At 42.9% G+C, this 16,222-nt stretch overlaps 1 protein-coding gene across 4 annotated transcripts in view; it reads left to right on the forward strand.

The window, feature by feature from the left end:
• Nucleotides 1-14,090, forward strand: part of pald1a (phosphatase domain containing paladin 1a) — a 148,004-nt gene extending 133,914 nt beyond the window's left edge. For 3 of the 4 annotated variants that reach the window (XR_015848028.1, XR_015848029.1, XR_015848027.1), the window contains exons 21-22: nt 1,998-2,101; nt 13,454-14,090. The gene's annotated coding sequence lies outside the window, so the exon portion shown is untranslated. Of the gene's footprint in view, nt 1-1,997; nt 2,244-13,453 lie in introns of those variants that run through there. The other variant, XM_088323745.1, reaches the window with a different exon arrangement.
• Nucleotides 14,091-16,222: the final 2,132 nt, after the last annotated feature.

Raw genomic sequence — 16,222 nt, forward strand, 5'->3', positions numbered from 1 at the left:
CCACAGCACCGGGGCCTGGATGTAGAAAGCTCTCAAACATGCAGATCTCTTCTTGGCTCTTGGGATCACTAGTAGACCAGTGTTCTCAGAGCGAAGGGTCCGGACCGGAAGATAGGGGGAAATTATATCTGAAAGATATGAGGGAGCATGTCCATGCATGATTTTGTATAATACCAACAGAACCTTAAAATCCCATCTTAAGATAACAGGAAGCCAATGCAGGTTAGCTAAAATCGGGGTAATGTGATCAAACTTTCTTGTCTTGGTTAAAAGCCTCGCTTCAGCATTTTGAACCAGCTGAAGGCTTTTGATTTTGTACTTCGGGAGACCGGAGAGTAGTGCATTACAGTAATCGAGACGGGAAGTAACAAACGCGTGAATTATAATCTCCGCATCTGACTGAGACAGCATAGGACGATTTTTAGCAATAATGCAAAGATGGAAGAAAGCTGTTCTAGTAATATTCACGGGTGTTTGAAAGGACAGATCGGGGTCAAATATGACACCTAAATTTTTAACTGAGTCACTCTGGGTGATATTACATTTGTCAATGTTCAGAGCAGTTTTTGAGAACAAGTCACGGCATTTAGATTGACCAATAACTAACATTTCGGTCTTTTCAGAGTTAAGGCGCAAGAAGTGGAGTGACATCCACTCTTTTATCTCAGTGAGGAAGGCCTCAAAATTTCCACAATTTAGTGTGGCATATTCCTGTCATCTGCGTAGCATTGGAAACTGATATTATACTTGCGAATATTATCACCTAATGGAAGCATGTAAATGCTGAAAAGAAGTGGGCCAAGCACTAAACCCTCCGGAGCACCACGGGTAACAGTAAGGGCTCAGATGTCATTTCACCATATTTAACACAGTGTGTCCTATCTGAGAGGTAGAATATGAACCATAAGAGGACGGTTCCCGAGAGACCAATCCATTTTTTCCAGCCGTTCTAGTAAGATGTTATTGTCTACAGTGTCAAAAGCAGCACTAAGGTCCAGCAGCAGCAAGAGTGATGAAGCGCCAGAGTCCATTGCCAGTAGAAGATCATTGGTTACCTTAACCAGGGCTGTCTCAGTGTAGTGGTTAGCTCTGAATCCTGATTGCATTGATTCGAAAAGATTCTTCTCGGATATAAAATCATTCAGCTGTTGTGCCACAACTTTTTCAAGTACTGACACAAATTCATTTTCCCTAACTTTTTCCAACCACCGACTGTCAACCTCAAAAGACACGTAATTCCTTCACAAGTCCTTCTCTCCTAAAGTGCACGCAAGAGCACGCACACCAGGAGTGGGTCCTGGATAGACATTGCATTCAAAGGAAGTAACCCGACCCAGATCTGCACCCCCAAAGTGTTAATTTTCAATCAAAAGATTTGCATTTGTGTGTCATTTTTCATTCCAGAGATTATTTATTTAATGTTGCCAATTATCAATCTTTTAATTGGAGAACTTTATTTTAAAAAGCATCAACAGGAATTCACAAAAACTGCAATACAATAGGTTGTGAGGATTCTTTCCTTCTTGATACCAAAGAGAGAAATGAGGCTATTTTGGGAACTAATTCAGGTGGGAAATTGTGAACACCCCTTGATGGTCGAATAAGTAACCACTAAATTGGATTCGGGACCAAATACATTTAATTTAAAGCAGTTTTTGCTAACACTCGTGGTTAATCAGCAAAATTCCAACATATTTTCTAAAATAGTAAATTAATTAAGGCATTTTGATGAATTCTGTTATCATACATTTTACAATACAGTATGTAAATATTAAATTTCATTAGAACTTTATATTTGTAATAAATTTCACATTTAATCGAAAATACGATACACCCCACCCTTGAGGCCCATAGAATTTTTCAGGTTGCCTCTCAATTAAAGTCACTTTTTTCCCGTGAGCCAAGACATTGGATTGTGTGTTCACCCTCTCTTGGAACTCTTCAATTCCAGTCTTGAGCCAAGTAGTCATCTTTGCTGTTTTCTCGTTTTCCTGCAGGCTCCCTTTGGAGTAGCGCCTTATCTAGTCATCTGGTGTTCCAGATCCAGGCGGGCGCCTTCTCCAAGAATTCCGCATATCCGGACAGCCTCATTTCTCGTCCGGTGAGGAGAAGATTTTGTCAGGCAAACAGATGAGGCATTGTCGTATTCTCGTATTCTCTACAAATCTCGGCGGATGAAAAGAGCCAATCTAGCCAGCCAGCATTTTTAATGAGGGCGGCTCAAAAGTATGCTCCGGTGCTCCCTTTGAAAGTTCCATATCCCGCATCTCTTCCTGCCTCCTCTTATCTCGGAAGTGGTTGCCAAGTGTGTAGGGGGGGAACAGGGATTATTAAAGTTTAGAAAATCCCGCTCCTCCCTGAAGAGCAGGATTACACTTTCCACTGAAAAACTACAGTGACCAGACGATGAAGGTCTTGTATTTGAGCAGGTTTAGGGAGTAACGGAATACATGTAACGGCGTTACCTAACCAGAACGCAAAAAAATCTAATTGTATACCATTACAGTTAGAGAAAAGAAGACATTATCAAACTAGAGGTATATTTAGTAAAAATAAAGATCTACTATATACCTGTATACATTTTTTTAAGCATTTTTGAAGGGGCGCCGCTACTTCGCGGATTTTCAGTTTTCGCGGGTGGTCTCGGTCCCCATTAACCGCGATAACCGAGGGATTACTGTAGTTTTATTCTTTTCCTCATTCGAATTAGCTTTGTTTACATTCGCCATGTCCGGTCACGCTGCTCTCACTCTGCCATCTCATTTATATCACACACGCGCAGCACATTCCCTCCAAGGTCACAGTGAAGTGCTACGGGAGGAGACTTTTGCTAGTCTTTTTACCCCGTCTGTCTTTGCCTGACTCCATCTTAAATATTTTTTTTCATGGAGTCACTTGAAGTCTTTAACACTTCATGTCTACACTACACATATTCTATGGTTATTGCTCTGCATTGAGGCTAAATGTTAACAAAATTTGAGAACGCTACTGCTTCCTAGTGTAGTGGAGGTGCAATTGCACTTTATTCTGGGAAAAAAATAATCTCAGAAGTCAAATGCGCCCCGCCTCCCTTGACGGAGCCTCACAGCCTGCCCCACTATTTGGGAATCACTTCAGTAATCCAAAAGTAATCGAAAGTAGTCAAGTTACATACATGCAATATTATGGTATTCTGATTACGTTACTGGTAACTAGTAACTATATCAGTTAATGTTTATCTGAACATGGCGGTGTATAACACAAATGTTTTAATTTCACCACCTAAATGAAAGAAAAAGGAGTGTAGTTCAGATTTTTGAGGAATTCATTACCAAAATGTATTGAAACAATTTTATCAATTCAATTTACGAGAATTCCCAGACATAACCACTATCAGTTTGAGTGTGTGTGTGTGTGAATGGGTAAGTATAAAATACATTGTAAAGCGTTTTGGGAGGTCTTCAGTGACTTGAAAAGCGCGATTTAAATGCAGTCCATTTACATTTACATTTCACAATTTTAAAGTAACCCTCCCAACCCAATATTTGAGTCAGATCAGGGGGCTTCTCCTCATACTGTTAACCATGGAAACCAGTATGTTTGATGTCCACCATACCCCCCCAAAAAACCCCGAGAGGGATAGGTGCCGCCAGGCTGTACTTGCCCAAGACACACAGCAGGATGTGGTGCCTCTACGATCCTGGTGGTTAAGACATACATGAACCGTGATGAGATATAATAAAGATAACATTAAACTACTGTATTTTCCAAACTATAATACCATGCCTTATACCATAATAGTTTTGGGTATTGTGTTTTTCATATATAAGGCGCACTTGACTCATGGCTCATGGAATTAAAACTATGGTAAGACCTACTGTATTTATTTGTCATCTTTTATAAGTGTAGTGCAGCATTTTATATGTAATGATGCGTCCCTTACCAAAATCGCAAAACATTGTGTGCAATGGGAATGGAACACAATAGCTGAAACCTAAACACGTGTGGAAATGTTATGTGTATGTAACGGGTGTAATAATAACTTTTATTTTATTGAAATTCCTGCTAAAATATGTGTATAGTTTTTGGTAAATGTCCTGCAATGCTGAGTCCAACAGTGCCATCTGCTGGTATGGGGTGGGGTTTGGTTTTGGCTTCTAACATGTGACCAGGAGGCGGGGTTTTGTCAGTTTTACCCGAGTACTACAAAGAGATCAAAGAGATCAAACCCAGCAGAAAAAGCTAATGTTGTGACTCATCCATTTGCAGAAACTGTAATAATAAAAACCTCATCATCCAGTCCAGCGTGAATGTGGATCTTTGGTGGGACACGTACACCGCGTTTACATTGGTGCCGTGACCCGTGACTTCTATCAAGCTCTCCGAACCGAGGACTGTCCTACCTGCCACATCATTTCATGAAGCCATCAGCTCACAGTATTTAAAACTGCTATACAGTGACGTGTTACGCAGGCGATTTTGACTTATTTACATCTTTGAAACATGTTTACTCAGAGCACAAGTGACGTTTCTGAGGGTGTAGCTGATCAGATGACAAATATTATTCAGGAGATAGGACATAAATTGGCTGATAGCATATTCACAAATATACAGTCACGTAATATAGTAGCTCCTAACGCTGCTGCCACACAAGATGTAGCAAACAGATTGAGTCAGGTGGTTACACAGAGAAAGGTTAAGGAACCGCCGTCATTTATTGGGGATGGCTCAGACTCAATAACAATACATGAGTGGGAAGATCTAATGAGGACATTTATTAAAAGGAGTAATGTGAGACTTGAAGAGCAAGCAGAGGAAATCCTTATACATTTAAGAGGAAAAGCTAAAGATGTAGTTAGGTTTGGCATTAGAAACAGTAATATAGACGTCTATACCCGCCCTGACATGATTTATAGTCTTCTCAGGAAACACTTTAGCTGTACCAAGTACTCTGCTGTCCCTCTAGCTGACTTTTATTCAACTTTGCCCAAAGACCAGGAGGACCCCTATGACTACTGGCTGAGACTAAACAGAGCAGCTGACCTTGCCTCTGAGTGCTTGAGTGAGCAGGGCAAAACATTTGACAACCCTGAAATAGAAGTCACTCGCATGTTTATTAGGAACTGCCCATGCAAGGAACTGGCACTCACTTACAGATCAAAAACCATCGAAAAGTGGTCAGCATGTGAGGTACTAGAGGTGCTGAATGAATACCACGCTGAGAAGAGCTACAAAGCAGATTCCCTACAACAACCTGCGAATAGAGCGGAAATTGCCGTACACAAAGCTGAGGTGAACCATGGTCCAACCCTCATGCACGAGCCACCTCAGACTTCGAGCCCACAGTATGTCTCTCTAATGGACGTTATTAGTATGTTGGAGAAGGTTCTGATACGTGTTACCTCAAACCAGTTTCAAGGGAGAAGGCGAGCTCCAACCAGGCGACCTGGAGACAGAATTAATGGTTTCACTGACAAGCCATGTATCATTTGCAAAGAAGTCGAACACAGTGCTCTCTCTCATTGCCGAGACAAAAACCTTTGCTTTCACTGCCATGCCCCAGGGCATTCTCGACGTGATTGTCCAGTGACGAAAGTTGTCCCACTGCCTCAGGGAAACTAACTGATCTGCGCTTAGGGGAGAACAGTGCAGATCAACTGAGTATACCTCCCACCACTAATGTGATGCCTGACATGCAAGATAATAAATCAATTTATGAGTTGTATAGCAACAAGATACCTCCATCGAAGAAGCTGATCTTTCAGGGGTTTCAGAGAATAGCGGAGACTGACGAACTGTTTTACACACCTGTACTTGTGCAAGAAGGCCCCACTTTCAGAGCGCTATTGGACAGCGGGTCGATGGCTTGTACAGTAAGTGAGGACACAGCTAAGTACCTCCTGCAGCAATTCCCTGATATGATGAGTTACACGGCCGATGATTATGTCATTGTAGGCTGCGGTGGACACCAAGTTTCTCCCAGAGATATGTACGACATTCACGTCACAGTTTACGGGTGCCAAATGATAATACCAGTAATGGTGGTGCCAGGCCAGACAGAACAGATGATCCTTGGCAGCAATGCCATCAAATATATTTTGACTCAATTGAAAAGTACTGATGGCTATTGGAGATTAGTTTCCACTCCTGACAACGGTCTGTCCGATAACCACAGTCAATTCCTGTCAATGCTTTCCAACACAGAGAGATGGAGAGGTGATTGCATTCCAGACAAGGTAGGGACAGTAAAGATCAAGAGTTGCGTGACGCTGAATCCACGGACCGAGTACGTTATTTGGGGCAAGTTACCTGAGTTGGCCGGGGCATCAGCGGGCAGCACAGTGGTCGTTGAGCCAACCCAATCTAAGGCTGCGCCCAGACAAGTCCTTGTCGGACGAGTTGTTACTCCACTCTGGGGAGATGGATGGGTGCCTGTTAAAGTCTTTAATCCCACGGACAGAGTTGTGGTGCTGAGAAGAAACAGGAAAATTGCAGATGTGTCTCCTTGTATCGCAGCGGAAGACCTGCCCAATGCAGAGGAGGTCAAGTGCAACGTGCAGAGTGTACAGAGCAAAGAGGTCCGACCCAGGTCAGAAGAGGACATGATGCGTGCATTGGAAGCTCTGGGACTGCAAGACATTGACCTGAAGTCATGTGAGGTTTCGCTGCAGTGTAAAGACAAGCTCCTTCATATCATCGAACAATTCGAGTCAATCTTTTCTCGCCATAAGATGGACTGTGGAGAGGCCAAAGAGTTTGTACATCGTATCCACCTTGTTGATGATAAGCCGTTCCGTCTACCCTACAGACGTATACCACCAAGTCAGTATGAAAAACTGAGGACGACTCTGAACGAGATGGAAGAGAAAGGAATTATTCAGAAGTCGACTAGCGACTATGCATCTGCGCTTGTTCTCATATGGAAGCGGAATGGAGAACTAAGGGTATGTACTGATTTCAGAAGGCTTAATGCAAGAACCATAAAGGATGCCTACGCACTACCGCATCAAGCTGATGCTTTGGCCGCACTTGGGGGAAATGCCTTTTTCTCCACAATGGATCTGACGTCAGGCTACTACAATGTCCCCTTGCACCCTGACGACAAAAAGTACACGGCATTCTCCTCACCATTCGGCCTTCACGAGTACAACCGGCTCCCTCAGGGACTTTGCAACAGCCCAGCAACATTTATGAGGATGATGATGTCAATATTTGGTGATCAGAATTTCATGAGCCTATTATGTTACCTCGACGATCTGATGGTGTTTGCCCCCACAGAGGAAGTTGCACTCCAACGCCTGCAGATGGTGTTTACTCGCCTTAAGGAACACAACCTCAAGCTCGCACCCAAAAAGTGTTTTTTCCTCAGACGGACTGTGAAATTTCTTGGGCATGTCATCAGTGAGGATGGAATTCGGACTGACCCCGAGAAAGTGAGAGCGATAAATGACGTACAAGTCACTGATCTAATGGAGTCGGATGGCAAGACGCCATGCCCTAGTAAAATCAGATCTTTTCTAGGCATGGTGATGTATTTCCAAAGCTTCATTGAAGCATGTTCTGCGAAGGCAAAACCTCTGTTCAGGCTCACATCTGAATCTGGTGACAAGCATAAGCGCAAGAGAGCCCGCAAGAAAGGTCAAGTGAAGCTGACGCCTGCAGATTGGTCCGATGCATGCCAGAACGCCTTTGAAACACTGAAGCACGACCTCGTGACAGGTGTCACTCTGGCCCACCCAGATTTTGATGCGCCGTTTATTCTGGCTGTCGACGCATCCTTTGATGGGATTGGAGCAGTCCTGTCACAGCTGCCACCTGGTGGAAAAGTAGCCAGACCAGTCGCCTTTGCAAGTAAGACGCTCTCTCGCTCCCAGCTCAACTACCCTGCACACAGGCTCGAATTTCTTGCCTTGAAATGGGCGGTATGTGATAAATTCAGCCATTGGTTGAAAGGAAGACACTTTACCACGTGGACCGACAATAACCCACTGACATACATTTTGACCAAACCAAGACTTGATGCGTGTGAACAGCGGTGGGTAGCGAAGCTAGCTGCATACAATTTTGACCTGAAGTACATTCCCGGCCCAAAGAACATCGTAGCCGACGCTCTGAGCCGTGAGCCATTTGTACGGTCATGTGTGAGTCATCGCCTTGTTACCGAGCCCTATACTTCGCTCTTGGACCAAGTCAACGGGGTGAACAACAGTACTGTGCAAGAGGTGTTCAGAGTATCCAACAATTGTCACGCTGTTGTAGACGAGAGTGCTGGGACATCAGACGAGTCAGTAAAAAGGGCAATTCCATCAGGCTCCAATGGTTCTGTGACATCAGAAGAAGTTGCTGCTGTCTTCAGTGCTCAGTCCACTGGTGGCGTGGGTCAAGTGATGGGAACAGATGCTAACTTCAATCTTCTGCAGAAGGGAGATCAGTCAACGGCACTCCCACAGAGTCAGCTTGTTGGTTTACAAGAACAGGACAACACAATAAGCAGAACCATGTACTTTGTGCATAGACACAAGAGACCTACCAGGCGTGAGAGAGCTGTCGAGTCGCCTAGTGTGATGAAACTACTGAAGCATTGGAGCAGACTCACCATACAGAATGGCATGCTCTACAAAATAAGGAAAGATCCTCACATGGCCAAGAAAATCTTCCAGTTTGTGGTGCCTGATTCATTGAAACAGAAAGTCCTTCAAGGTTTACATGACTCAGCAGGTCACCAAGGCCAGAACCGTACTTTGTCTCTGGTGAGGCAACGATTCTTCTGGAATGGCATGGAACGTGATGTTGTGAATTATGTTAAATCCTGTCAACGCTGTGTAGTAGGGAAAACACCGGAACCACACAACCGTGCACCACTCAAGAACATAGTCACCTCTGAGCCTATGGAGTTGGTCTGTATAGACTTTTGGACTGCTGAACAAGAGAACAAGTCTGTAGATGTCCTGGTCGTAACTGATCATTTCTCCAAGATGGCGCACGCCTTCCCTTGCAGAAATCAAACCGCCAAACAAGTTGCTCGCCGTCTGTGGCAGGATTTCTTCCTTGTCTATGGTTTCCCACGGCGTATCCACTCTGATCAGGGAGCTAATTTTGAGAGCAAACTGATCAAAGAGCTTCTAGAGATGGCAGGGGTGCAGAAATCCCATACCACTCCGTACCACCCCATGGGAAATGGCATCGCAGAACGATTCAACCGAACATTGGGAGATATGATCAGAACCCTTCCCCCTCAGCCCAAAGCAAAGTGGCCACAAATGCTGCAGCAGCTCACATTCTGCTATAACTGCACAGAGCATGAGACAACAGGGTTTGCACCGTTTTACCTAGTGTTTGGTAGGATCCCTCGTCTCCCTGTCGATGTCATGTTTCAACATGCTAATACCAATGATGCTGTTGTCAGCTACTCTGACTTTGTACGCTATCTGAAGAAAGATCTACATGAAGCTGCTCAAATTGTACAGAGGAATACTCTCAGAGAACAGACTCGTCATGCCAAGCTGTACAACCGTAGCGCCAAAGGATCACCTCTCGTCGTGGGAGACCGGGTGTTGATCGCCAACAGAGGTGTCCCGGGGAAACGCAAAGTTGCAGATAAGTGGGAGTCAACCCCGTATGAAGTCATATCAGTCAAGCCTGATCTCAATGTCTACAGAGTCAAGGATTGTCTGACGGGCAAAGAGAAGGTAGTTCACAGGAATTTGCTGCTCTCTGTTAGCTTCTTGCCCTGTGAGGATGATCTGGCCAGCGAATCTGAACACTCAGAGTCTGACGCTGCTATGCATGGAAGTGATGTATGCCCTGATTTACCTGACGCGGTTGAAGACAGTGATGTCCGTACAGTAAACTGGGTGATACAGGCAGGTGAAGAGCAAGTTCATCCAGAGGTAGAGGATAACTCACTAGACAGCAGATCTGATGCCCAGTCCGACTCTCGCAGTGTTGATACATCCAGTCGAGGAAGTCAGCACATCCCCGAACAAGATGTTGACCATACTTCAAGTGACAATACGGAAAGCCCATCACAGTGCTCTGAAAACATGATCCCTTTGGGTATGGGTCTCCCAGACGAGACCCCATTGAACACTGACCATCTGGACGCAGACTCCCCTGATACTGACTGTTTAGACTTGACTGCCCCAGACCTTCAAGCTCAGGTTATTGGTGCTCAACCTAACCGTTATGGTCTTAGGGTCCGCCAGTCCATCAGGCCTCCTAGTCGTCTTATTTGTCAGATGAATGACCATGTGGTAGGTGACAATCATCTGTCCGCAATATCTGCAAGTTCCTAGTTTAAGTTCAGTAGAGATGCACTTTCAGTTTGAGTAACAAAGCTTGAGTAAGAAACAAGAATTGTGCCTATGTGAGCACTTACAACTACAGGAACAATGTTTGATATTTCAGAGATGTAACAGGCATCTTTGAGTCTGTGCTTAGTTAGGAGTTTGCTCGCCTCCTTTCTTTTCACACTCCTTTTTGGGAGAGTTTTAGAACTGACATGCACTTCAGTTTGTTCCTTGTAATACTGTACCAGTTTTCGTGTCCTCTTTTTCATCAGTATTTGCCTTTTTGGCATGTGATTTTTTTTCTGTTTAGTGTAGCACTCCCATATTTAGCAGAATTTCAGGGGGGTGTATGTAACGGGTGTAATAATAACTTTTATTTTATTGAAATTCCTGCTAAAATATGTGTATAGTTTTTGGTAAATGTCCTGCAATGCTGAGTCCAACAGTGCCATCTGCTGGTATGGGGTGGGGTTTGGTTTTGGCTTCTAACATGTGACCAGGAGGCGGGGTTTTGTCAGTTTTACCCGAGTACTACAAAGAGATCAAAGAGATCAAACCCAGCAGAAAAAGCTAATGTTGTGACTCATCCATTTGCAGAAACTGTAATAATAAAAACCTCATCATCCAGTCCAGCGTGAATGTGGATCTTTGGTGGGACACGTACACCGCGGTTACATGTATATGTGCCCTATATGGGGCAGCTTTGAGTTTCATGGACCCTTTGTGTAATGACAAAAAAAGGCGTTCTATTCTATTTTAGTGATACAAAAGACATGTGAAAAGGTTTATCTCATTATCACACTTACTTTAGTCACAATACCAGAGACGAACGTTATAAGATGGCGAAAACTGAAAGTCATCCTGAAATGATTCTGTTTTGGTGCACACTTCAGCCCCAGCCATTAGAATGAGTGATAGTACAGTGCCTTGCAAAAGTAAGAAGTTTGGTTTGGACATTCTCACACCTTTATATTGTTGGTTTTAAACCATTCTTTTTGTAGAAGTTGCTTTATGTTAAGCGTTTTGAACCTGGGTCCCATAATCAGGTCTCTTGCAGATTTTAACAGATTTTCCAACAAAATTTCTCTGTATTTGGCGCATGATGCGGCCACCACCATGTTTGACAGCGGAGATGGTGTTTTCAGGGTGATCTGCATAGTTACTCTTAGGCTAAACGCAAGGCTTTGCATTCAGCCCAAAAAGTTCAATGTTGTCCTCATCTGACCAGAGCACTTTGTTCCACATGCTATTGAGTCTCCTTTGTGGCTTCTTCCAAATGATAAACAGGCCCTTTTATGGTATTTTTTCAGAAAAGGCTTTCTTCTTGCCACTCTTCCATAAAGGAAAGACATGTGCATAGTATAATTAATAGTTCTCTTATGCACAGATTGTACCACCTCAGCTGTGTGTGCAAGTCATCTAGTATGATCATGGACCTCACTGCACGTCACTGATGTTGGTAGCACAAATGTAACTCTTTGTTGTCGTCGGTTTCTTCCTTTGAAAGGTGTTTGTGAAGATAGGCCTATTCCAGCCATCCGGCCACTCGACTCCTGTTTTCTGATTTGAGATAAGCTTGAGGCCCCGTCCTTCTTTTTGGAACATTCGTTGCCATCCTCTGCGCATTGAATCTTACCCGGGGGGTTGAAAAGCTCACCGTGGACAAAGAGCAACTTTGAGGCTTTTCAGAAAAAAGAAAAGCAAAATCACAGACGTATGTCAACGTTTTTCTAAAAGGCGATCGTAATCTGAAAGCCGAGTCGCTCAAATTTGTGTATTACACACCCCGCTGCGCAAGTTAATGAAAAACTTCCAAGAGATGGTGGAACATTTCCTTTGAGATATGTCCGATTTGATCGACAGTCTGCTGAATCGGTACGGCATTTTCCCATTGAGATCATAATTAAAGCCTGGATAAATGTGTCAATTGAGCATTTCGAAACAAAATACAGCTAAAGTGACCGCAATCACTCCTTTTTGCACAACATGCACAAAAGCTCAAACAGATTTAATGTTTTGTAGCAAGTCAAGTCAAGTCAAGTCATGTTTATTTGTATAGCCCTTGATCACAAAGAGTCTCAAAGGGCTGCACAGATTATTGCAAACCACAGAGTTTGGTAGCGCGCCACTTTCTTTCAGATTTCCTGCAGTCTTGTTTAAGCGATCTAGTTTCATCAGTAAACCAAGGCGTGCGTCTTTTAGGTCGTGATTTAAGCCGAAGGGGCGCTACTGAATCCAGGACACTAGCCAGGGTGGCATTAAACTCATTCATGAGTGATGGGCCCATCTGAAAAGACCTTGCCAATACCGGGGGGGGTGTGGTGGGCAAAATCCCCCCACAGAACCAAGTTAAAAAATACAGATACATTTCAATGAGTTTAATAACTTTATACTAACAGTTATATGCACCAATATCATCTTCCAAATTCATCACAACTCACACAACTGTCTCGGGAATTGTCTAGTTAGCAACAATATTGCAATATACTGACCTTCCATGAGTTCAGCCAAGAAGGGTATAGTCTCTGGAAGAAGAACCATGTAGTTTTCCTTCAGGTTGGCTAAAAACATAGTTAGGGTGATTATTGGCGGTATCCGACTTTTTACTTGCCAGCAATCTGTTAACTTGTGATAAGTTTATTTCATTTTTAATCGTGGATATCTGCAAAGGAGATTGCATTTGGATGCCTGTTTTTCATTTTGATTATTATAGCTCACTGTTGCTTGTTGTTTTGACTGTTATGCACTGTTTTTACATTTTTATCACTAAGAATGGTATTGTATTTTCAAACCAATTTTTATCATGCAGAGACTATCCAAGAAAATACAAAAACGCAATTTTGAAATGTTAATTTGATGTAAATAGGACCCCAAAAAATAAAAACCTGTCTGGCCCTGTGTGAAAAAGTGATTGCCCCTGAAAGTAAAGGAAGTTGGGCCCCCTTGGTAGCGATAACATGAATCAAATGTTTATGATGGTTGGGAGGTCTTTTAAAACACCGTGGAGGAATCTTGGCCGACTCTGCAAAATTTTTTCGTATCTGCCATACTGGAGAGTTTTCTAGCATAAACTCCCTGTTTAAGCCACACCACAGTATCTCAATTAGATTTAAATTCCGACTTTGACTTGGTCATTTCAAAACCTTCCTTTTGTCTTTTTTTAACCAATTTCTGGTATGTTTCAGATAGTTGTCCTGCTGGATAATCATAGAGTGCTTGAATTTGAGGGCATGAACTGATGGCTAGACCTTCTCCTTCAGGATCTTTTGGTAAATACCAGGATTCATGTTTCCATCAACCACAACAAGTTGTCCTGGTCCTGAGGCAGCAAAGCAGCCCCAGACCATTACACTGCCAACACCGTGGTTTACTGTTAGCTTCATGATCTTTATACAAAATGGGTAGACGATAGTGGCAAAAACCAATGCTGTCAGTAAAGAACACAAAACGGTCGTCTCACGTTTACCAGAAAGCATATTGATTATCCAAAAGACTTTTGGAGAAACATTCTGTGGACTGAAGAGTCAAAATGAAGCATGGGGGTGCTTTGGGGGTGTTTCTCTGCACAATGGTCAGGACGCGTGCACTGCATTAAAGAGAGGATGACTGGGGCCGTGTATCCTTCCCTCAGTCAGAGCATTAAAGATGGGTCGTGGCTGGGTGTTCTAACACAACAACGACCCGAAGCACACAGCCAGGAAAAATAAGGAATGGCTCCGTGAGAATCATATCAAGGTTCCATCATGGCCCAGCCAGTCCCTAGACCTGAACCCAATCGAAAATCTTTGGAGTGAGCTCAAACTCCGTGTTTCTCAGCGACAGCCCTGTAACCTGACTGATTTAGAGAAGACATGTGTGGAGGAGTGGGCCAAGATCCCTCCTGCAGTGTGTGCAAACCTGGTGAAAGACTACAGGAAATGTTTGACCTCTGTAACAGCAAACAAAGGCTACTGTACCAAATATTAATATTCATTTTCTCAGGTGTTCAAATACTTATTTGCAGCTATGTTACACAAATAAATTGTGAAAAAATCATGCATTGTGATTTCTGGATTTTTCTTTTTAGTTTATCTCTCAAACAGTGGACATCCGCTTACAATAACCATTTCAGGCCCCCCAATGATTTCTAAGTGGGAGAAATAGCAAAATAGCAGGGTGTTCGAATACTCATTTTCTTCACTGTATAAACCGTGGCACAGATAAAAAAAATAGGTTTCATTGTCTAGGTCAGGGGTGTCGAACTCATTTTAACTTGGGGGCCACACGATAGAACATTCTGTCGGGGGCCGGACTAGTAGATTAAAGAGAAAGAAAAAGAGAGATAAAGAAGTAAGAGAAAGAGGGAGGGAATAGGAGAGAGAGAGGGTGGGACAAAAAAAGTCATGAGAGAGGGGAAAAAGAAAGGGAGAGGAAGAAAGAAATCCAAAGATAAATAGAAAGACATAAGGAGAGAAAAGAGAAAAGAAAGCGCGGAGGGTATGAAAAGAGAAAGAAAAAAGAGAGAAAAGGAAAAAAGGAAGTTTGCACAAAAGAGGTTAAAAGACACCGAGAGAGAAAGAGACAAAGAGCAACAAAGGAAGAGAAAAAGACATACACTGAGAGTGAAAGAGACAGAGTGGGAGAAAAGGGGTGGAAAGGAAAGAGAGAGAGAGTGAGAAAGAGAGAGTGAGAGAGAGAGAGAGAGAGAAAGAGAGAGAGAGAGAGAGAGAGAGAGTAAATGGTGATATGGAAAATAGTTTGATTTAAAAAACAAGCAGTATTTCAAGTTGACATATTTCAACCTGCAACTTGTTTTTCTCTTGCGCTTCTCTGAGTGTTGTCTCACGGGCCGGATTCAATCCCTTAGCGGGCCTGATCCGGCCCGCGGGCCGTCTGTTTGACACCTGTGGTCTAGGTATATAAAGAAGCTCAGTACGTACAAAAAAGGATCACGGAGTCATATGCTAAAATGAACAAGGAGTGATACGATTTCTATTTTTTAAATTTCCGTCTTTGCAATTTTTTATGGGTCACAAGTTTGTAGTTTAATATTCGATGATTCATCTGATTTACGTAAATGTAATAATTTTTTATTTAAGACTCAGTTCAATCAAAAAAAAAAAAAAATTTTGGGATGATTATTTTTATCTGTGTTTGATACTTTGCCAATATAATAAGTAATAAGGACTCGATATCAAGAGTAATAAATAAAAGTTTAATTTCTCTTGCTTGATATGAAGTGCGCGCTGCAGACCCGAGCATTTTTGATGAGTGCCTCGGTCCAATCTTTTCGCTTTCATTAATTTAACCACATCTTTCTTCTTTTTCTTTGATAAGGGGTGTCCATTGGGATCCTGTAAAGATTCAATGAAGTATCACTAATGTTTTTCTCAGATTCCGGCACCTAAACACACAAATGATGATATTTTAACACCAAACTAGTAGAAACGACAGCTTGGTTTCTTCAGTGTTTTTTGAAAAAACATAACTTTTCAAATCAATAACATAGAAACTCCCACTTCTCAGAAATTTATGGCGGGCCAGATTAAATCATCCAATCGGCCGGGTCTGACCTGCTGGCCATATGTTTGACATGTCTAGATTACACAGTGGATTTAGGATTATTATTATACTACTCCAATTGTTTCTATTAGTAATGTTTTCAGTGAGCTGGTCGCGAGAATATTGTCAGACATTAGATTGGTACAGAAAAGCGATTATAGGTTCAGAGCTTTGGGCGTGCTTTCCATTTCACTTAAATGAAATGAAATGATCTGCATTTATATAGCGCTTTTCAAGTCAATGACTTCCCAAAGCGCTTCACAATGTGCTCCACATTTCCCAATAGCGGCCTTGCAGCCATGTAAGGCGCTAACCTGCCTATTGAGGGTATTAGGGGTTCAGTGTCTTACCCAAGGACACTTCGACATTTAACACGGACGAGCCGAGATTCGAACGGGGATCCCTTGAGCGCT

Source organism: Urocampus carinirostris, chromosome 19 (genome assembly GCF_059441175.1).
Source record: "Urocampus carinirostris isolate Australia breed hairy pipefish chromosome 19, RoL_Ucar_1.0, whole genome shotgun sequence".
Lineage (NCBI taxonomy): Eukaryota > Metazoa > Chordata > Actinopteri > Syngnathiformes > Syngnathidae > Urocampus > Urocampus carinirostris.